This window comes from Taudactylus pleione, unplaced genomic scaffold (genome assembly GCF_031769625.1).
Source record: "Taudactylus pleione unplaced genomic scaffold, aTauple2 ptg000201l, whole genome shotgun sequence".
NCBI classification, from domain to species: Eukaryota; Metazoa; Chordata; class Amphibia; order Anura; family Myobatrachidae; genus Taudactylus; species Taudactylus pleione.
This window is the reverse complement of record NW_028284603.1, coordinates 19,094,858-19,117,122: the sequence shown is the minus strand read 5'-3', so window position 1 is coordinate 19,117,122 and position 22,265 is coordinate 19,094,858. Positions and strand designations below refer to the sequence as shown.

At 47.4% G+C, this 22,265-nt stretch overlaps 1 protein-coding gene across 2 annotated transcripts in view; it reads left to right on the top strand.

Moving 5' to 3' along the window:
• Positions 1–8,232: 8,232 nt before the first annotated feature.
• The window catches only part of PLEKHH2 (pleckstrin homology, MyTH4 and FERM domain containing H2), a 237,060-nt gene continuing 223,027 nt past the window's right edge, over positions 8,233–22,265 (top strand). For both annotated transcript variants that reach the window (XM_088477523.1, XM_088477522.1), the window contains exon 1: positions 8,233–8,311. The gene's annotated coding sequence lies outside the window, so the exon portion shown is untranslated. The remainder of the gene's footprint in view (positions 8,312–22,265) is intronic.

Below are 22,265 nucleotides of genomic sequence, written 5' to 3'. Positions count from 1 at the left end.
GTTATGGATCATAGATTCATAAGATATTGTCTAGTGTACCGGTCCAGGACATCCTCAGCCTGATTACCTACCCAGTGTTCAGACAGTTGGGAATAAATGTAGGGTCTGAGTTTTTAGTGCGGGACAAACTAGCACCTTCTCGCACATTTGTAAGGTGTGAGTTTGTCCCTAAACTCGCAAATGTAATAGGGTGCGAGTTTAAGTGTTCCATGTTTAACTCTCATACACTTGCATGCGAGTCAAACTGCAGGTAAACTCACATCTTGTAATGTGACTTTCATTATAAGGTGTGAGTTACACAGAAGCATGCACAGATCAGTGTGATCCATGCATGCTTCTGTGTGAAATTAAAATATAAAACGTCATGGGGTTCTCCCCTAAAAGCACAACCAGCCCCAGGCTTTTCTTAGCTAGTCTTGGTTGTGAAAATATGGGGTTAAAAGGATGTAGGGGTCCCCCGTATTTCCATGAACCAGTACCAGACTCAATGAGCAGGCTTGGTTGTGGAAATATGGGGGACAAAATGAGTAAGGGGGCCCTGTATTACCCACAACCAGCACCGGACTCTTTCTAGCGGGGGTGTAATTCCACAGCCGCGGGATCCGCTTCAGGTGTTATGACAATTTTTCTCTGCGGGCATTTCTCAGTCTGTTCTCACACTAAGGGCAAAATGTAATAGGGTCCGAGTTTTGAAAATGTGCGAGTATAGCGATATACATATAGAACGCTTCCAATTGCCTAATTAGTCATTTATGTATTAATGACATACATGATTAATACATGTATTTTTATATTATACATATATATTATATATAATTATAATGATTATTATGATTTTACCTTCCATCTCTGACCCTCAGGGAGATAGAAATATGCAAGTTTACTCTGACTGGTTCAGTGCAAAATGCTAATTGGATTGCGATTGCAAAATGAATTCGATATGCGGATTCGCAGAGAAAACAGCAATTTGCGCCTAATGCTTTCACAATGTCCCTGAAATGCTTTTCCAAAAGTAGGCAAGTATGGGACACATATGAATTACACAGGTTCTATGGCTGACGAAATTCAAGCCTGGATTTCACCTGGTTTTAAATAATACCCCTTTCACATCGCTAGGCCAGGTTGCACCCAGGACTCTGACCCAGCTGATCCCCCTTTTAGACTGGAGGCACCAGGGCCGTAGCTAGAGTAGTGCAGCCGATGCCATCGCACAGGGCACCGCAGGGCAGGGGGCGCTGTTTGGGCCTGTCAGATTTCTGTTTATTATCACTCTCACTTGCAGCTTCCTCTTATTTCATCCCCAGCATCTCCTGGCCTCTCATATCTCTTCCCTGGCCCTTTTCCATGAGGCCATTCCCCTTTTTTGGGTGCATCATGACCCTTTGAAAAATTAGGGAGGCACCAATGCTCTTTCTGGCACAGGGCACCAAATAATCTAGTTACTGCTCTGGGAGGCACGACCCAGCTTACTGCCCAGAAAATAAAAGTTGTGCAATCTTTCCAAAATGAATTCTATATAAAACATAGGTGTTGGAGCACTAGTGGTTGCTTCTGGTAACCAGAGGAGTGGAGTTGGAACTGAGAATCTGTCCCTTGCAGTCAAATCAGGTACCTGCATTTTTTTTGTCCCCACAAGTAAATAAATATCCCACAGCAGCACTGGAGATAGGCTGCTGTGTATGAGCAGTTGTGTCTCTCACACTGCCCTGGGGCTTATTGCTCACACAGCCCTTCCCTTGGCGGTGCCCTTACCTTATATGTCATCCAGATCTGCATGATGCTGCATGCACATGTGATAGATGCATCTAGACATAGATGTGCGCACGGACCAGTGAGATCCGTGCGGCAAGCACCTGTGATAAAAGACACAGAGGGACAGATTAGTGAGATCTGTGTTAAAAAAAAATGTAAACAAAGTGAAAAAAAAAATGGCTAGCCCCCCCCCCCCTCCCCAAAAGCACAACCAGCCCTGGGCTTTTCACAGCCGGTCCTGGCTGTGCTAAATGCAAGGGACAAATGATATAGGGGGTCCCCTGTATTTTGCACAACCAGCACCAGGCTTTTCCAAGCCAGTCCAGGTTGTCAAACTTCAGGGGACCAAAGAAGTAGAGGTCCCCTGTATTTAGCACAACTAGCACTGGGCTCAGCCGAGCCGCTCCTGGTTCTGGAAAAACAGGGACAAAAAGCATAGTGGTCCCCTGTAATATCCATAACCAGCACTGGACCCTTTCTAGTGGGGGAGTATAGCCACAGCCAGGGGAACCCTTTCACCGAATCCCCCGGCCAAAGCATTACCCCTGACCGCTAGTCAGCCCAGGCCAGGAATCCCTGAGGAGTTGGGGACCCCCCCAATAAAGGAGTCCCCCTCTCCACGGCACCCCAGGCCCAGGCTGATGGCCCGGGGCTATCCCCGGCATCCCTGGAGTGGTGGGTGCCGGGTTGATTGTATAAAAATGTGTTGCATTTGAAAGAATAAAAATATTGTCTTTTGCAGTAGAATTATAGGTCCCAGGAAGCCTCCCCTGCATGCTGGTACTTGGAGAACCACAAGTACCAGCATGCAGGGCATTACTGGTCTGCTGGTACCTGTAGTTCACCTGCAAAAAAATATTTAAAAAATGACAAGACACACACACCGTGAAAGTAAAAGTTTATTAAAACATACATGCACACACACATGCACTCTTACTATCTCACAGACAAGCAGACTGTAGGAGGTGGGGCCAAACAATGGCCAATCGGAGCCTGCAGACAGAGTGAGTGACAGACTGTGGGAAGCAGGGGGCGGAGCCAAATGCAAGCCAACCGGAGCTCATGCCGCGCTCATGGACGGATGTGAGTACTCGCACTCACGGAGCAGAGGAATACAATGCTTTTATATAATATCACTAACTTACCAACTGGCCGCGGCTGCAGGGGGGGCAGGATGGCGGTCCCCTAGAAGCTTCGAGCCCTTGGGCAACTGCCCAACAAGCCCAATGGAATAGATGGCCCTTGGGCGCTTTAAGATGAGATCATCTCCAATCGCCGGCTCGTCCTATGCTTGTGAACGGGGCCCGGGTTGCCTGTTCACACTGCATCACGAGGGAGGCTCCATTTGCCGGGCGCCTGCTGAGATTTTGTTACCAGCAGGCGTCCGGCTCCTTCCCAGGAGCCGGACGCCTGCTCCTGAGCTCCGGCTTCCGGCTACCGCAGTGTGCACTATTGGACAGATGCCATGACGTCATGACCACTTTAAGCACTGGGGGGTCTATTTATTAAGCAGTGTTAGGAGACAGAGTGGAAAGTGATAAGAAAGTGATAAGGTGCTAGCCAATCAGCTCCCAACTATCATCTCACAGGCTGTGTTTGAAAAATGACAGTTGGGAGCTGATTGGCTGGCACCTTATCACTTTTCACTCTGTCTCCTAACACTGCTTAGTAAATAGACCCCTAAATGTGAGATAGATAGATAGATAGAAGTTGAGCTAGATAGATAGATAGATAGATAGATAGATAGATAGATGTGACATAGGTACAGTAGATAGATAGATGTTAATGACCCTTGATGAAGGCCGTGACTGGCCGAAACACATTGGGCATGTGACCAGACACGTGACACACACGTACGGTGATTGAGAGTAACGCACGGACCAGGAAGTGCGGCTCACTCTATCACACCACCGCCAGGTCTGTTAGCCGGCTACAGCTTGTGGGACTCTAAAGACTCCAGAGATTCGGACAATATTACCAGCATCTGGGCACCATCTCCTCCACTAACGGTCAGCAATGCAGGAGGATCAGCTGTGACATAGGTAGATAGATAGATAGATAGATAGATAGATGTGACATAGGGAGACAGACAGATAGATAGATAGATAGATAGATAGATAGATAGATAGATAGATAGATGTGACATAGGGAGACAGATAGATAGATGTGACATAGTTAGGTAGATAGATAAATAGATAGATAGATACACTAGCGCATGGAGGGGGGGTTTCTAAGTACCCAGAAACCCCCCCTGACCAACCAATATTTTTGTTTATTCAGAGATGGAGACAGCCTTGTCTCCATCTCTGCACCATCCCCGGCCACCGATGATCACCTGTGCGGCGCTATCCGGCCAGGCCCCTACCAGTTCAGATGTCAGCGCTTCCGCGTCAGGTGGCTTTCATACCACCTGACGCGGAAGCGCTGACAGCTGAATCGGCAGTGGACGGTCTGTGCGCCATGCTCACAGCCCTCCCAGAGGGAGCTAGACAGAGGGAAGCATTGCCGGAGCCGGGCTCCACCTTCCGGCTGACGGACGGAGGCGGGCACAGGAGCGGGGATTCAGGTAAGTGTTTTCATTGTATATGTAAGGGGCACTGCTGGGGGAGGCACTACTGGAGGGCACTATATTGGGGGCACTTCAAGGGGGGACCACTAGTGGAGGCACTGGCACTACTGGGGGCACTGGCACTGCTGGGGGGAGGCACTACTGGGGGCACTGGCACTGCTGGGGGGTACTATCTAATGGGCACTACTGGGGGCACTAAATAAGGGGCACTGCATAGGGGGGACTACTACTGGGGGCACAATATAAGTGGCACTGCATATGGGGGACCACTACTGGGGGCTCTGGCACTGCTGGGGGAGGCACTACTGGAGGGCACTATATTGGGGGCACTTCAAGGGGGGACCACTAGTGGAGGCACTAGCACTACTGGGGGCACTATATAAGGGGCACTACATAGGGAGGACTACTACTGGGGGCCTCTGTCGCGCGCACCTACTTATATATATGTGTGTGTGTAGACATATATAATGGAAACCCCTCCCTGAGAATCCTGCGTTTGCCCCTGAGATAGATAGATAGATAGATAGATAGATAGATAGATAGATGTGACATAGGGAGACAGATAGATAGATAGATGTGACATAGATAGATAGATAGATAGATAGATAGATAGATAGATGTGACATAGATAGATAGATAGATAGATAGACAGATAGATAGATGTGACATAGGGAGACAGACAGATAGATAGATGTGACATAGGGAGACAGATAGATAGATAGATAGATGTGACATAGATAGATAGATAGATAGATAGATAGATAGATAGATAGATAGATGTGACATAGGGAGACAAATAGATATTTAAATAGATAGATGTGACATAGGTAGATAGATAGATAGATAGATAGATAGATAAAGAGATAGATACAGTCAGGTGCATAAATATTGGGACATTGACAGAATTTTCATATTTTGGCCTCTATTCACCACCACAATGGCTTTGAAATGAAACAAACAAGATGTGCTTTAACTGCAGACTTTCAGATTTAATTTGAGGGTAATTACATCCAAATCAGGTGAACGGTGTAGGAATTACAATGGTTTCTATATGTGCCTCCCACTTTTTAAGGGGCCAAAAGTAATGGGACTATCAACTCAAAAGCTATTTCATGGCCAGTTGTGGGCTATTCCCGCCTTATTTCATTATCAATTAAGCAGGTAAAAGGTCTGGAGTTGATTCTAGGTGTGACATTTGCGTTTGGAATCAGTTGCTATCGACGCTCAATATGAGATCCAAAGAGCTGTCACTATCAGTTAAGCAAGCCATCATTAGGCTGAAAAATCAAAACAAACCCATCAGAGAGATAGCAAAAACATTAGGTGTGGCCAAATCAACTGTTTGGAACATTCTTAAAAAGAAAGAACGCACCGGAGAGCTCAGCAACACCAAAAGACCCGGAAGACCACGGAAAACAACTGTGGTGGATGACAGAAGATTTATTTCCCTGGTGAAGAAAAACCCCTTCACAACAGTTGGCCAAATCAAGAACACTCTCCAGGAGGTAGGTGTATATGTGTCAAAGTCAACAATCAAGAGAATAGTTCACAAGAGTGAATATAGAGGGTTCACCACAAGATGTAAACCATTGGTGAGCCACAAAAACAGGAAGACCAGATTAGAGTTTGCCAAACAAAATCTAAAAAAGCCATTACAGTTCTGGAACAACATCCTATGGACAGATGAGACAAAGATCAACTTGTACCAGAGTGATGGGAAGAGAAGAGTATGGAGAAGGAAAGGAACTGCCCATGATCCAAAACATACCACCTCATCAGTGAAGCATGGTGGTGGTAGTGTCATGGCGTGGGCATGTATGGCTGCCAATGGAACTGATTCCCTTGTATTTATTGGTGGTGTGACTGCTGACAAAAGCAGCAGAATGAATTCTGAAGTGTTTTGGGCAATATTATATGCTCATATTCAGTCAAATGCTTCAGAACTCATTGGACGGCGCTTCACAGTGCAGATGGACAATGACAGAAGCATACTGCAAAAGCAACCAAAGAGTTTTTTAAGGCTAAAAAGTGGAATGTTATGCAATGGCCAAGTCAATCCCCTGACCTGAATCCGATTGAGCATGCATTTCACTTGATGAAGACAAAACTGAAGGGAAAATGCCCCAAGAACAAGCAGGAACTGAAGACATTTGCAGTAGAGGCCTGGCAGAGCATCACCAGGATGAAACCCAGCGTCTGGTGATGTCTATGCATTCCAGACTTCAGGCTGTAATTGCCTGCAAAGGATTTGCAACAAAGTATTAAAAAGTGAAAGTTAGATTTAGGATTGTTTAGTTTGTCCCATTACTTTTGGTCCCTTAAAAAGTGGGAGACACATATAGAAACTGTTGTAATTCCTACACCGTTCACCCTCAAATTAAATCTGAAAGTCTGCAGTAAAGTACATCTTGTTTGTTTCATTTCAAAGCCATTGTGGTGGTGAATAGAGGCCAAAATATTAAAATATTGTCAATGTCCCAATATTTATGCACCTGACTGTAGATAGATAGATAGATAGATAGATAGATAGATAGATAGATAGATAGATAGATACAGAGAGATGTGAGGTAGATAGATACAGACAGGTGTGATATAGATAGATAAATAGATTGATTTATGTGATAGATAGATAGATAGATAGATAGATAGATAGATAGATAGATAGATAGATAAAAGGGGCGAAGGGGGCACAACACTCAAACACAACGATTTTTTGAACGATTATCGTTAACAATATCGTTTATCGTTCAATCGTTGAAAAAATCGTTCACTGTCTAAGTTAAAACGATGAACAACTATCGTTCATGCGCGTTCACGTTTATAGTTCAGTCAGACTGACCAACTCAACGATTTTCATTAAGGGAATATGCAAAAATCGTTTGTTCAAAAAAATCGTTCATAATGGTGCGTACACACTGGGCGATAAAGTGGACGACTGAACGATAACGATATCGTTATCGTTCAGTCGTCCACTTTATCGTCCATTTTTAAGCCCAAAAAGATGAACGATGACGACGACGCGTGTTCCCGCGGGTCGTTCGTCATCATCGTTCATCGGGCTGACATGCAGGCCAACCTGACGATCTCGTCAGGTTGCTGCATGTCAGGGAATGGGGGAGAAAGCCCGGCGCTGAACGATATCGTTAATGTCATAAACGACATTGAGCACAGCCTGCCGGGGACACACTAGACGATATCGCTCAGGGAGCATATCGTCTAGTGTGTATGCACCTTTACACTTTAAAAATTCTGACAGATAATCTGACAGAAAATCGTTCATAAAATCGTTCAGAAAATCGTTGGTAACAAAATCATTGTGTGTGTATGCAGCTTTTTACAGGTGACTGGGATTAATTTATGCCGCTGGATCTAGCGGTAGGATTCCTGACACCTGTAATCCCAAAGTGTAATATATATGGGAACACAAGGTAAGACACAAATACAAAAAGGCAACACCAGATGGCGCCATTGACAGCCAAAAGTGATCCATTCATGGAAACTTAAAAAAACCCACTTTTTCCTCCTGTTACTTAGTGAAAGTTGAAATCTATATTGTTGGTTTTTTTTTCTGCCTATCTCTTCCTGTCCCTAACTAAAGAAACCCCCAACATTAATAATAAAAAAATAATAGGAAAGATTGTAGTAGGGGAAATATTTTCCTAATGGAAAGACTGTCTGTGTTGCTTTGAAAATAAAACGTGGAGGGATTTGTTAGTTAATATTCCACTTTGACAAAGTTTTTCCTCTGAGCTGACTTTGTGCTGACGTCCCCCATCAAGCTGTTCTGATGCTCCCCCCATGTTAGTGTGTGTGTCTCAGGGGCAGGGCTTTCCATTAAAATGTGAATCACTAGGCTCCTATCTCACTGCCTACTCCTTTGCTAGCTGTGCAGGCTGCAGTGCTTGCGTTGGGCACTTCCTTTATTGCTGGACCTGGTGGGACATTAACTATAAACTGCTGAAATCTATTCTGTCTGCAGCACGATACCAGGTACTGTTACCTCTTATTCATACATATTGTCTACAGGTTTCCTCACTGGCACAGACAGTATTACATTTACAAGCAATTGCAACTATTAACATTTTCTCTCAGCTGGCTGTGTTCATAAAATGGTTAAAATATATGATTTTTTTAACATTTACATCTAATGTTTGTGCACAGATTGTGTCTGTGCTGTGTATATATAAATATTATGCACCTTAAAATATGGTTTATTCCTGGTAATTATAATGCCATCAGTAAGGGGTGTGTATTCCCCTGCAGGAAGGCGGGCACCTTATCAGTCCCCACCTGGAACAAGGCACAAGGTGCTTTCTGGGCGCCAAGATAAGTTACGGTGTAAGGGTGCCCATACACGGTGCGATAGGCACCTTGCGCTGCAACGGGCAATCCGACGGCTGACATATCGGGCAGTCCCCACACACGGAGCGATCCGCTGTCCGGCCGTCCGATATGCCAGTACCCCCCTCCCCCCCCTAGATAGCGCTGCATAGGATCGTACATTGCATCCCCAGATCAACTGAACATCCAGAAAGATTTGGAGGAGTGATGTGCAGTCCCATGGGAGCGTGCACTGGCCGATATCATGCACACACACGGTACAATATAGCAGCGATATCGTACCAATACATCGGATCGGCTGCTATATCTCACCGTGTATGCGGCCTTAACACATCTAAATAAACATGATGTCGTGGTTTTAAAGCAATATGGTGTAAGCTGGTTTTATATAATATAAAATAATATTGCATATACTATATGTTGGTGCTATGTAAATAATAATCGCATTAATCATTGTTTAAATTCCCTGTCTCTAATTCCGACCGCATGGTTGAACCAACCAAATTGCTGTTTGTCAGTGACAGATGCAGTGTAAAATAGAGCAATGTGAAAGAGCCATATAACGTGATGACAGCCCAGTGCTCACATGGTACCTTTGTTAGATCTGCCCGTGGGCCACCTGCCCTTTAATTCCCTGTGATGACTTGTTCTGTGGGACCTTGTTAAGCTTTTGTGCTGAATTTAATACATCCCTCCATGGTCATAGCCAGAAATGACTGGGTGAAAATGCCCCGCTCCTCTCGGTTACTACCGAGTCCGCTTCATGATTAATGTCACAGCCAAAGGCTGAAATTTGGTTAAAGTGGACCCATTTTGGATATTCAGCATTACTGGGCTACATAGTGGCATAGTGGCTAGCATTGCTGTCTCACATAAGTGGGGTCATAAGTTTGATTGCCGAGAAGCGGCATATATGTGTGGAGTTTGTATGTCCTCCCAGTGTTTGCGTGGGGTTCAGCTGAGTATTCTGATTTCCTACCACACTTCAAAACATCCAATGGGGAGGGATTAATGTGAATGATAAATAATCTCTGTACGGCGCTGTGTAATTGGTGGTGCCCTATAAATAAATTATAATACAGGTCGTTATGGTTAACTCACCACCTGGATGGAACAGAAATGTGAGCTCTCACATGTGCTGCAGAACTGAATGCGCATATTTAGGTTTTCAGTCCACTTTTAGAAGTAACTGAATAATAATAAAATTATAATAATAAAATAGAAACGCCTGCCTGGGTAATTGTAAGCAAATGCAGTGTTATCCTTTATTGTATTGGACGAAATGAAAAAAAAAAACCTCTATGGCTGGTGAAAACACCATTTTCCCTGGCAGTTGGGTTGTCACCCGCGAGACCCGGCCAGCGACGGACGCTCCATCGCTACGGGTCTCGCACCAAAGCGGGGCAGCTGTCGATTGTGATTGACAGCTTGCCCCTTTTTGGAGGCTGGGGGGGGGGGGGTGGCTAAACGGAGGCGTTCCCGAAGGAACGCCTGCCGTTTGGGGGCTGCCCCACTGACATCACGAGTGATGTCAGTGGGTGAGCTTCCGGCTCTATTAGAGCCAAAAGCTCACTGGGGCTTGCGTGAATGAGACCCTACCATAAGGGTCTCGTCGCAAGCCCCGATGGTCCTGACCATCGCGACCATCACCTGGCCGCTCGCTAAAGCTGTGGGTGGTAGCTTAGTGAGCGGCCAGGAGGCCATCTTTAAAAAAACCAGGGACGCCCTGATTCAGAGCGAGCACTCTCAAAGAGCGTCCGGCTCTGAATCAGGCCCATAGTTCAGAATCCTGGACAATTTACACTTCAGTGCTTAGTACTGTAGTAACAAAAAGGGGGTCATTCTTAAGGTGTGTATCCACTAAAAGACATAGAAACGAGTGCACGATTACGACATTGTAATCGTGCAGTCGTTTCACTGTCTGTGATGTGCCTACACTGAACGTTCAGTCTAGGTACGTCAATCATCCGTGTACATGCTGAACCTGACATTATCGTCAGGTTGACCAGCATGTTCGGGCGATGATAGATGTCAAAAACGACCAGCGGGCACGCGCATCGCTGATCGCTTTCGACTTAAAACTGCCCGAGTTGCGGACGATTAACAAGCAATTGAACAATAACGATGTCGTTATCATTCAATTGGCCTGTTTAATCCCGTAGTGGATAGGCACCATTACTCGCCTTTTATTTTTTGCTTACTGATTTGAAAATTGAGGGTTTTTTTGTTTGTTTTTTTAGTGACTCTGTAAGTATATGTACTGACTGTTTTAAAAAAAAATTAAAATCCACCTGCCGCAACCACCTGCAAACTTAAAAACACCTGGGGCATACTTGGGGGGCCCCCTGGGGTCTATTTCACTAGTTGTTGTTTGTCCCCCAACTTTGTACTTTTTCGCTCCCTTTTCAAAGTAATTTTTTGGTGTGTTCTTAAGTATTTTTTAAACTTTTTTTGACACAGTTTACCTTTGGGGGCTGTCCCAAGGGTGCAGGGTGGTTCCCGCAAGTTTGCACCCCAAAACCCCAATTCTGCACTTTGGCCCTCATTCAGAGCCGCTCGTTAGCGGCAGTACGCTCGTTCTGAGCGATGTTTGCACATCTGCGCATGCGTACGGTTTTTAGTACGCATGCGCGAACCAGTCAGTGCGGCCAAAAATCATTTGTACGCTATATAGCGAGTGCCTGCTATTTTGAGTGACAGAATGAGGCGTATGTGGGTGGTAACAGGGGAAGGTGCTTGAAAATGGGGAGTGGAGATCCGAACGCAGGCGTGCTTAAAGGTCAAAACGGGCGTATTATGGGTGTGCATAATTAATTCAGCAGCGTCATTGACCACGTCACTGGGTTATTTTATAGCCAGAACTGCTCGCAAATTTGTGGTAGCAAACACCAACCACAAGAATAGCGAGCAGTTCATACGCTGGTCGATGTACTCGATTAATCTAATAAATAGCGGACATGACGTAGGATGCGAGCGGCCAGGGGGCGTTTTTAACAAATAAACGAGCGTATGTTTTGCTCGCTCGTTCAGACTTAGAGGCGTGAACAGACTACAATTTGCGAACGGATCATTTGAATAGCCACCCCTTGTTTTTGAACGAACGACCGCAAATAGCGAACGGCTCTGAATCAGGCCCTTTGTTTCGACAGCTTTCATAGGCGAATCTTTTTCGCCTATTCCAATGCATTGACTTTCTGCATTGGCGAAAAGTCTTTGGAATTGAATACAGGGATAAGTTTTCGCCTGGCGAAATGACGTCACCGGCGATACTTTTCCGCAGAAACTGGCTTTTTGCACCTAATTGAATATGACCCTTAGTATCCAATAATAATAGTACACTGACACTTGCTGTCCAAAACAATGGTAAACTGCAACTTTGGGCAGGGGTGTATCAAGAGAGGAGGGGGACCGTGTGCATTCCCCATCCGAGGCCCCATCTGTCCCCGGCAGCCGGCAGCAGACTGATTGCTGAACGCAGCAGCAGTAGACTCTGGGCGATTTTGCCCGGGGACTTCCTCACTGCGCATGCTCAAAACGCAAAAACCGCGGCAGCTATTTTACTGCATTTTGTGCAGGGCTGAGACACCCAACGCAAGACATCGAGGTAAGTATTAGAAAATATGGGTGCAGGGTGTGCGGTGTGGGGCCCCCTTGACCCAGGGAACCATTATAAATACGCCCCTGACTTTGGGTCACAAAATAATAGTACGCCAACACTTAGGGGGTTGTGCTGTTTTTATATGTGCATTTATGTTAGGCTAATCTCTACTCGCACCTCCATAAACTGCAGCTGAAATCAGCCTCTGCAGACAGCCAGCTCCTCATCGGATGGATGCAGCATTCATCTGCACCTGACATTGCTGATATCAGTACACTGCTAGGAAAGACAGCCAGCTCCTCATCGGATGGATGCAGCATTCATCTGCACCTGACATTACTGATATCAGTACACTGCTAGGAAAGACAGCCAGCTCCTCATCAGATGGATGCAACATTCATCTATGCCTGACATTGCTGATATATCAGTACACTGCTAGGCTAGCAGTATACTGATATCAGTAATGTGAGGCATAAATGAATGCTGTATCCAGTGGCGGGCTGGGCCGGGGGGCAGGGTGCCATGTGCCCCCCGGGCCGCAGCGTCATGCGGGCCGCGGGCAGTCTGTGTCACTGTGACGGAGTTCGGTCAGCGCTACACAGCACAAACACACAGCCGCCGGAGCCGGCAGCTGTGTGTTTGCTTTAGCAGCTGATGAGAGTCAGACAGACTCTCATCGGCTGCTGCTCCCACTGCCAGAGCCGGACATCTTCCGGCTCCCACAGTGGGTAATGGGAGTGACGTGTCACTCCCATAATGCAAAGCGGTGGACGGAGAAGCTGATCTCGGCGGCGGGACCAGGAGCAGGAGCGGCTGTCAGGTAAGTGATTTTTTTTTTAAATATATTATGTGTGGCTACTGCGGGGGGTCTGGCACTATAAGGAGGAGACCACTACTGGGGGCACTACAAAGGGGGGAACTACTACTACTGGGGGCGCTACAAGGGGGGGACTACTACTACTGGGGGCACTACAAGGGGGGGGACTACTACTACTGGGGGCACTACAAGGGGGGGGGACTACTACTACTGGGGGCACTACAAGGGGGGGGGACTACTACTACTGGGGGCACTACAAGGGGGGGGACTACTACTACTGGGGGCACTACAAGGGGGGGACTACTACTGGGGGCGCTAAAAGGGGGGGACTACTACTACTGGGGGCACTACAAGGGGGGAACTACTACTGGGGGCGCTACAAGGGGGGGGACTACTACTGGGGGCACTACAAGGGGGGGACTACTACTACTGGGGGCACTACAAGGGGGGGACTACTACTACTGGGGGCTCTACAAGGGGGGACTACTACTACTGGGGGCACTACGAGGGGGGGACTACTACTACTGGGGGCACTACAAGGGGGGGACTACTACTACTGGGGGCACTACAGCGGGGGGACTACTACTACTGGGGGCAACACAGGGGGGGGACTACTACTACTGGGGGCACTACAAGGGGGGGACTACTACTGGGGGTACTACTACTGGGGGGGACTACTACTAGGGGAACTACAAGGGGACTACTACTAGGGGCATTGCATAAGGGGGAAGGGACTACTACTAGGGGCACTACATAGGGGGGGAGGGGACTACCACTGGGGGCACTGCATCAAGGGACCACTGCTGGGGGCTCTATATAAAGGGCAATAGTGGGGGTACTGCATAGGGGGAAGACTACAACTGGGGCCACTATTTAAGGGGCACTGCATAAGGGTTACCACTACTGGGGGCACTATATAAGGGGCTTACTACTGGGGGCACAAGGGGCACTGCATAGGGGGGATCACTACTGGGGTCACTACTCGAGGCCTGCATAAGGGTCTCCTCTCCTGAGGGGGGGGGGGGGGGGTGCCGTAGCACGCACGTTCTTTCGGGCACCCGGGCTACACACTACTCTTCTGCCAGGGCCGCCTGCATGCATTTGCCCCCCAGGCTAAAAGTTGCCAGCCAGCCCCTGGCTGTATCCTTCCAATGAGGAGCTGGCTGTCTTTCCTAGCAGTGTACTGATATCAGTAATGTCAGGCATAGAATAATGTTATATCTTTCCAATGAGAAGCTGGCTGTCTTTCCTAGCAGTGTACTGATATCAGGCATATAATGTCAGGCATAGAATAATGTTATATCTTTCCAATGAGATGCTGGCTGTCTTTCCTAGCAGTTTACTGATATCCATAGAAGATATATATCAGTAATAGATATCAATGCTATATCCTTCCAATGAAATGCTGGGTGTCATTTCTAGAAGTGTTAGTATGATAGTTCGATACTCACAATGTCGACACCAAAATGTCAGCATGTTCTAAATTTTGAAATTCTGCATTCTGTCGAGCTAAATGGGAGGTCGAAATGAATGTTAGCATGGGACCATGATGACATTCTTTTGTTGACTAACTGAACATACTGTATACCATTTCTAGAAGTGTTCTGAATATCAGTAATGTCAGGCATACAAGAATGCTGCATCCATCCAATGAGGAGCTGGTTATATTTCAAGGAGTGTGTGGATATCAGTAATGTCAGACATAAAAGACTGCTGCATTAATCCAATGAGAAGCTGGCTGTCATTCCTAGCAACGAACTGTATATTAGCAATGTTGGGCATAGAAGAATGCTGCATCCATCTGATGAGCTGGCTGTCATTCCTAGCAGTGTGCTTATATCAGTAATGTCAGGCATAGAAGAATGCTGCATCCATCTGATGAGCTGGCTGTCATTCCTAGCAGAGTGCATATATCAGTAGTGTCAGGCATAGAAAAATGCTCCATCCATCTGATGAGCTGGCTGTCATTCCTAGCAGAGTGCTTATATCAGTAATGTCAGGCATAGAAGATTGCTGCATCCATCTGATGAGCTGGCTGTCATTCCTAGCAGAGTGCATATGTCAGTAGTGTCAGGCATAGAAAAATGCTCCATCCATCTGATGAGCTGGCTGTCATTCCTAGCAGAGTGCTTATATCAGTAATGTCAGGCATAGAAGATTGCTGCGTCCATCTGATGAGCTGGCTGTCATTCCTAGCAGTGTGCTTATATCAGTAATGTCAGGCATAGAAGAATGCTGCATCCATCTGATGAGCTGGCTGTCACTCCTAGCAGAGTGCATATATCAGTAGTGTCAGGCATAGAAAAATGCTGCATCCATCTGATGAGCTGGCTGTCATTCCTAGCAGTGTGTTTATATCAGTAATGTCAGGCATTTGCTGCATCCATCTGCCTACCCTCCAACATGACCCATTCCACCAGCTACAAATTGCTCTGCTTCTGGGCTTTCCACTTAATTTATGATTGCAGACACATGTGTTGAACTAGTTAATTGATGAGACCGGTGTTTCAACACAGGTGGCTGCAGTCATAAATTAGATGGGAAGTCCAGGAGCAGAGCAATTTGTACCTGGTGGAACGGGTCATGTTGGAGGGTAGGTATCTGATGAGGTGCTGGCTGTCATTCCTAGCAGTGTGCTAGGAATCAGTAATGTCAAGCATAGAGGATTGCTGTAACGGGATCGGTTTGCCGACAGTTGGACAGATCCCGGCAGCGGCAGCCCGGCAGCGCTGGTAATCCCGATAGTCCTCAGGTAGGTATATACTAACCTAACCCCCCTAACCCTCCTTAGGGGTGCCTAACCCTAACCTCTCCCCCAAGTGCCTAACCCTAAACCCCCTGTAAGTGCCTAACCCTAACCCCCCCTTCCCCGCTGCTAAAACCTAAGTTCCCCGGGGGTGCCTAACCCTAACCCTTCCTCCCCCAAGCCTAACCCTAACCCTCCCGGGGGGGTGCCTAACCCTAAGTCCCCCTCGAGTGCCCTAAACCTAACCCTCCCCCCCCCTGCGGCTGTCCGCTTGCTGAGCCCGGCATCCCTTCGATCGGGATGCCCGGCGCCTGTGTCCTGGCGTCGGGAAAATGACAGGCGTCTAGATATAGACGCCTGTCATTTAACCCACGCTGGGATAAAGCAGTCGGGTAGCCGGCTGTCGGGATCAGGTCAGCCGGTTTCCCAATTGCATCCTGCTGTAACTACAATATCTGATGAGGAGCTGGCTGTCATTCCTAGCAGTGTGCTGGGCAGGGCTGTCTTCTGAAATTGTGGGGCCCAGTACAGATAAAACAAACAGGGTCCCCTCACCCCCAGACTTCAACCTGACATATACAGTATAATATATACAGCGGGTAAAATAAGTATTGAACACATCAACATTTTCTCTGTAAATATATTTGTAATGGGGCTATTGTAATGAAATTTTCACCAAATGTCAGCAACAATCAACACATGCAAAGACATCAAACCATAGATGTCCATAAATTAAGTAATGTGTAATAATGTGAAATGACACAGGGAAAAAGTATTGAACACATGAAGAAGGGAGGTGCAAAAAGGCATCGAAAGCCAAGACACCAGCTGAAATCTATCAGTAATTAGAAAGCAATCCTGCCCCTTATCAGTGCAGATTAATATAAGGTGGTTCAGTCCCAACTGATGGCCTATAAAAAGGTGTCTCATTACCAAGGCGATCACTGGCTACTCTCCACAACATTGTGGTTTATATATGTCATACTTTACACTCCTATATGCTGCAACACTGTATACGGCCCAGGAGCAGGCCAAACTCTGCACTCCTGTATCCTGCAGCACTGAATCTCTGTATAAGGTCCAGGAGCAGGTCATTTATTTATTTATTTTATTTATTACCAGTTATTTATATGGCGCACACATATTCCACAGTGCTTTACAGAGAGTATTTGGCCATTCACATCAGTCCCTGCCCCAGTGGACCTTGCACTCTATATTCCCTATCACACGCTCACGAGGGTTAATTTTGTTGGGAGCCAATTAACCTACCAGTATATTTTTGGAGTGTGGGAGTACCCGGAGGAAACCCACGCAAGCACAGGTAGAATATACAAACTACACACAGAGAGTATTGAACCCACAACCTCAGTGCTGTGACGCAGTAATGCTAACCATTACACCATCTGTGCTGCCATACTCTGTACCCTATTTACTGCACCACTGAATCACTGTATATTATCAGTGGCGTAAGTTTATCCCAGACGCCCGGAGGCAAGTTATAATTTGGTGCCCCCCCTAAAAAAATGGAAAATAAATATGTTGCATATCTATCTATTACATATGCACAAAAACACTAATATAAAATAGCCTTGAGTGGGGTGAATATATTGTGGGCAATGGAGGAAGTGCTCCTTCAGTGCTGGCGCAGGCGCATCCATTGTCTCCCATAGTTCTGCCCCTGTGGCAACTTATCTTTCCCTTTTTCAATCGATTGTGGCAATTCTGCAGTCGATTGAAAAAGGGAAAGATTTTTGTACACAATCGATTGCGAATTGCTGCAATCAATTGCTGATGTATGGGGGCCTTTACATGTCAATTGCTGCTAATTGTATGCATAATACATATTTAATGTGTGTGTGTATATATATTTGCTTTGCTATTAAAACTGTGATATTTTTCTAACATTTGGAGTGCACAAATACATATATTATCCATAATTAACTATTACTAGTGCTGTTTTTCTTTCTACTTTACTTTTCTATACTCAAGCACAGAGATTGATACTCTCCACTAGAACAGCTACTTTCCTACGTTCCTCTGGTAGCTCCAACCAAGGGAATACCTTCCAACATGACCCTCTCCAGGAGAGACACAATGCTCTGGTCCTGGGCTTCCCTGGTAAGAGGTGGGGCTGCAGCGCAGTTCAAAATTCAAATAGGGGAGTCACACCAACTGTCATTTCACACACTGCCCAACATCACTGGCTGGGACTCACTGGCAGTTGGTGTGACTCCCCTATTTGAATTTTGGTCTGTGCTGCAGCCCCACCTCTCGAGCCTCCACCAATCATAAATTACCAGGGAAGTCCAGGACCAGAGCATTGTGTCCCTCCTGGAGAGGGTCATGTTGGAAGGTATGCAAGGGTCACATCCATGCTGTAAAATCAAACCTCTTTCACTTTTACCTGTTAAGTAAAACTGCATTTCATTTTTCATTCCATAGGAACCAGTCGCACTCATGCCCACATGCCATCTGAGACCAATCAGATTTGTTACCACATATAGAGGCAGACATAGATCTGTGCTCCTTTTCCATTTATTAAGTACAGGAGGAAGCATAGAGTGACCACACAGATCATCCAGGAGATCTCTCCTTCTCATTCATTCATGAGAAGCATGGTAACAGTGGGGGTCCCCAAATACTTCTCTCCCCTCAGTCTGTGTGATCTCCAAATACTCCCTCCTCCAGCATATGCAAGAGGAGCTTGGTGACAGCAGGAGTAAAGGTGCCCATCCACTAGACGATTAAGTTGAGCGATTGAACGATAACGATCGTTCAGTCGTTTGCAAATAGTTTGCAAAAATATCTAAAAGGACCAGCAATGCGCATGCTGGTCATTTAGACATCTATCATCGTGCAAACATGCTGGTCAACCTGACGATAAAGCATGTTTGCAGATGATTGATGAGCCTGCACTGAACATCTGCTCGTTCAGTGCAGGCTCATCACAGACTGACAAACGACTGCACAATTCCAATGTCGTAATTGTGCAGTCGCTTTCATGCAGTGGCGTAACTAGGGCAGGGCGAGCGGGGTTCGTGCCCTGGGCGCCGTTTGACCGGCGGCGCGGGGGGGCGCCGCCGGCCACGGTAAAGGCCCGCCCGCCCGCCCTAGATAGCCAGTGTAGCGCCGACCGCAATGAGTGCGGTCAGCGCTACACATTTGCACAGGTCCGGCGCTAGGCTTCCAGCGCCGGTCCTGTGCTGCACGCCTGAGCCCGTTCCCTCCCCCTGAGCGCTTGCCCAATAGCGCCAGGAGGCAGGCTCAAGCTGTGCATAACACACGCATCGCCGCCAGCGCTGGCGGCGATGCGTGTGTTAAACAGCAGCCAATGAGAGTCAGATAGACTCTCATTGACTGCTGCAGCACCCACTGCAAGAGCCGGACTTCCGTCCGGCTCCTGCAGTGGGTAATGGGACTGACGTCATGACGTCATGACGTCAGTCCCATAATGCTGAGCGCGCCAGCCCGGGCGGATTGGAGGGCGGGAGCGGCATCGGCATCACGGACAGGAGCAGCGTGGAATCAGGTAAGTATATTTTTATATATATTTATTTATTTTTAAACCTTACCTATCTGCACAACGGGGGAGGGGTTGGCTACTACTGGGGGGGACATCTACTGGGGGGGGACATCTACTGGGGGTGCCATTGGGAGGACCTCTACTGGGGGGGGCTACTCTACTGGGGACTACTACTTGGGGGGGGGGGGACTACCACTGGGGGCATTCTAAAAGGGGCCTAGTATTACTAGAGGCACTGCACTCGGGGGACCACTAATGGTGGCAATAATAGGAAGGGCCACTACAGGGACCACTGGATAGGGGGGGGGTCACTACTGGGAGCCTGCATCAGGGGGACCACTACTGGGGGCACTGCTGCTGGGGGCACTATATAAGGGGCTTACTGCTAGGGGCACTGCGGGGACCACTACAGGGGGCACTTGATAGGGGGGATCACTACAGGGTGCCTGCATAAGGGGACCACTACTGGGAAAACTGCATGGGGGGGACTACTGCTGGGGGCACTATATAAAAGGGCACTGCATAAGGGGATACCGCTACTGGGCGCACTGCATTGTGGGGACTGCTACTGGGGGCACTGCATAAGGGGGAACACTACGTGGGGCACTGCATTTGGGGGGGCCACTACTGGGGGTACTGAGTAAGGGGAACTATTTGGGGGCTATATAAGAGGGACCACTACTGGGGATACTGTATAAGGGGCACTACTATGGGCCCGCATGAGAGGGACCACAACTGCATACTGGGGGTACTACTGGGGTTAAGGTGCATATGGATAGGTATGTTCAATTTCAAAATAAAGGGGTGTGTCATGTTGACACGCCCCACTTTTAAGTGACCACGCCCATTTTTTTGACGCGCGCGCCTAAGGCGCGCGCACATGGGGGGGGGCTCCCTTTTCAAATTTGCCCTGGGCTCCAAATACCCTAGTTACGCCACTGCTTTCATGTCTGCTAGTGGATGGGCACCTTAAGACATATGTGCATGGTGATGACAGTCTAGTCATTATGCACTGCCTACTCTGACAATAAGCAGCATGAAGGCTGTGGGGAGGAGGCAGAAGAGGTCCATCGGTGACATATAAGTAACAGGGGAGAAGAAATAGAGCACCTTTTCCTTATGTTTTTTACAAACTGTCACAGGGCACATGTTTTATCACTCTGTCATGTTAAATAATTTAACATGGCAGAGTGATAAAATATATGATCTTTAAATAATACTGTAGCCCCTCCCTAACATGATTGAGTGATAAAATATGTGCTTTTTAAATATATCACCCCCCCCCTCAGCACCTAAGCCCCCCCCCCATTCCTACCCCCAGAAACGACCCCACCCTCATAGGGCTTGGCTTGCACTTGACAGACACTGAGACACAGGCAGACTTACTATAATGTTTTACTGCCTGTCTGCCACAGCCCACTCAGCCACTGCTTATCTTTCCCGGGTCCCAGCCACTCTCCCCGCAATCATGGCACGAACAGTGTCAACTGCCAGCCGTATCAGAGACAGTCTCAGCTCCTCAGGCGGGCAGGCACAGGGCTGCGGGTGGTCACATGCTACATGACGTCCGCGACCAGAGACCACAGAGTCATCTGCAAACATGCTCAACCTGATGTTATCGTCAGGTTGACCAGCATGTTTGCATGATGATAGATGTCTAGAACAAGTGCACACTGCTGAGACACTCCTTGTTGCTGCTGTGTCACTTCAGTGCAAGCAGGAGTGTGCGGGTACACACCCTGCTCATGCCATGGTCAGGAGGGCCTGCAGCATGCCAATGATCCTGACAGAAAACTGCATGTTACTCACAGACGGACATTTGCCTGTGAAATGTGAATAAGAAGCAGTCAACAAGTGGGATTAACAGCACCCTGCAGGCACCCCAATGAGCCCGGGCCCGGTACGATGGCGGCCCTGGTGCTGGGGATCAGTAATGTCAAGCATAAAAGAATGCTGCATTCATCTGATGAGCTGGCTGTCGTTCCTAGCAGAGTGCTTATATCAGTAATGTCAGGCATAGAATAATGCTGCATTCATCTGATGAGCTGGCTGTCGTTCCTAGCAGAGTGCTTATATCAGTAATGTCAGGCATAGAATAATGCTGCATTCATCTGATGAGCTGGTTGTCATTCCTAGCAGAGTGATTATATCAGTAATGTCAGGCATAGAAGAATGCTGCATTCATCTGATGAGCTGGCTGTCATTCCTAGCAGTGTGCTTATATCAGTAATGTCAGGCATAGAATAATGCTGCATTCATCTGATGAGCTGGCTGTCATTCCTAGCAGAGTGCTTATATCAGTAATGTCAGGCATAGAATAATGCTGCATCCATCTGATGAGCTGGCTGTCATTGCTAGCAGTGTGTTTATATCAGTAATGTCAGGCATAGAAGAATGCTGCACCCATCTGATGAGCTGGCTGTCATTCCTAGCAGTGTGCTTATATCAGTAATGTCAGGCATGGAAGAATGCTGCATCCATCTGATGAGCTGGCTGCAGTAGTGTAACTAGGGTATTTGGAGCCCAGGGCAAGATGAAAAATGGAGCCCCCCCCTGTGTGCGCCTGTTGAAAAAGTGAGTGTTCCCCCTGTTGTAGTGCACATTATGTAGTGCCCCCAGAAGTGCCCCTTATGCAGTGTCCCCAGTAGTGCCCCTTAAGCAGTGCCCCGGTAGTGCCCATTAAGAAGTGCCCCCAGGAGTTCCCAATATATAGTGCCCCCAGTAGTGCCCCTTATACAGTGCCCCAGTAGTTCCCAATATATAGTGCCCCTTATGCAGTGCCCAATATATAGTGCTCCCAGTAGTGCCCCTTATACAGTGCCCAGTTTTGCCCCTTATATAGTGCCACCAGTAGCACACCTTATGCAGTGCCCAATATACAGTTCCCCCAGTAATGCCCCTAAAATAGTGCCTCTTATG